Source organism: Solanum pennellii, chromosome 6, assembly GCF_001406875.1.
Source record: "Solanum pennellii chromosome 6, SPENNV200".
NCBI lineage: Eukaryota > Viridiplantae > Streptophyta > Magnoliopsida > Solanales > Solanaceae > Solanum > Solanum pennellii.
Genome location: NC_028642.1, coordinates 29,753,850 through 29,756,069, shown reverse-complemented (window position 1 = coordinate 29,756,069; position 2,220 = coordinate 29,753,850).

Below are 2,220 nucleotides of genomic sequence, written 5' to 3'. Positions count from 1 at the left end.
GAATAATTTAGGAGAATAAGGATAAAATAAAAGGATCAATATTATAGTTTTAGTGGATCAGGTTAAGTGGAGTGGGTCATTATATTAAGAGTTGTCAATATGGGTTCATTCACTCAATTCGAGCAATTCATATATGTTTTAAAATTTGACGGGTCAGGTTAGGTAAGTTTATTTTTTTTGTGGACCAGAAAATCGTAGTTCAACCCTATCAAGTCAAGGATTAGGTCAGATCGGCCCATCGGACCTAAACCATATTGACGGTTTATATGGTTTGAATGGATATATATTTAGTTCTTAAATTTTTTTGTTTTTTTGTTAGAAATACAAATTCTATGTCACCAAATTTTAATGAAAAAACAATTAAATGTATTGAGTGACTTTCTGTGCAAAGATATCATAGTTGAGTGACTTTTGAGTTGAAAATAAAAGTTATGTGACAATCAAAGACATTCTGCTTAGTTTTAGACTAAAAGGGTGAAATAAAGTAAAAAATCATGACTTAAAATTTTGAAATTATAAATTTTGAGTTATAAATCAAAAATGAAAAGTCAATCTAAAAAGAGGTTCTAAAGCTAGTGAAGAATTTATCACTAGTTAAGTTAGTCCAAATAAATTTTGATATTTGATATTTTTGTTTTAAATTTCCCTTTTTTCATTTTCATTTATTACTATTTGACTTGGCACACCCGTTAAAAAAATAATTATTGATATTATGTATTTATCAAATTATTTCGTATTAAATTGTATATCATCAAAATACACATTGGAATGAAATATATTTTGGAGATAATATTCTACAAAAATTTTGTTAATGTTTCAATTCTCTTTGACAATCTTTATAAAAATATCAAAGTTCAATCCATGGAGGCATCCATTGCAGGCGCAAAATCATTAATTTTTGCTACTAGTGTTTTTTTTAAGTCACAATTAAATATATCAACTTGTGTCTAGTTAATGATGGAGTTTTTATATTCTTCAAATCCTCAACCGAATGACCTTTTAATGCTGGTGAAGTTTTTATGACTTCAGATTAGTTTCAAATTCAAATGAAGTAGAAAATCAAGAGGTTTTAATCTCTAGAAACAAAAAGTACGACACTTTTCTACTTAACGATAAAGTTTTTATATTCTTCCGATCGACAAAGTTTTTATATTCTTTGAACGAAATGCGCGTATAATCTGATTTATCCGGTAAAGTTTTCATATTCTTCAAATCGAAGAAGTAGAAAATCAAGAGATTTTAGTTTCCAAAAATTAGAATTAGAAAATCAGAAAGACATGTTATTCTTGTCAAATAGCTTTCCAACTAAAACATATTTGTTACTTAAATGTTTCAATAGTTTGACATAATATCTTTATCAAACTAAAATATGTATATCTCATTTTGCAAATTAAAATTTTTTAAAGGCAACCCTATTTGTCAAGGAAAATTCACTAAAAAAACATATTGTTCGCAGATTTTTTCCAAAGATATACATGTTCTGAAAATGTCACAATCTTTCATAAATATCACAATCTTTCATAAAAGTCATAGTTTTTCATAAAAGTCACAATTCTTCGTAAACACCACAAATTTTCATTAAAATCACAACTCTTTATAAAAGTCACAACTCTTCCTATTTCATTTGGACCTTTTAAAATCTAACAGAAGATTAGTTATTTTATTAGTTTGTCTGTTATTGTTTCAAAATATATATTTGTAAATACGTAACAAATAATATAATTATATAAAAAGAATTACATTGTCAATAATTGAAGCGTGAGCTCGAACTAAATTAAGTTCACATATGTTTAAAAGGGTGACTTGAACTTAATTAAGTTCACATAAGTTAAAAGGGTGACCTCGAACTTGATTGTAAAAATTTAAGGAATCCCATAGTGTAATTCAATAATTACATTCTGTCCCGACAAATTTAGTATTTACAAAAAATCCCTTAAATTTGTTGTTCCGTGATACTTTAGACTCTAGTGATACATGGTAAATGATACATGGTAAGTTTAAACTGTTGAGAAAAAAATGGGAAAAAAACAGTACAATTAATGGTGTTACTAAAACAGCTTAATTTAAGGTAACAGATCATTAATCACCATAAAATCAGCACGTAATTGGATATTAATTTCAAATTTTGAAAATCAAAGATTATATCATCTATTTTGAAAACATTTTTTATGAACAATTTGTTAAATTTCGAACTACATTAATTTTATTGTTGTTACAGTG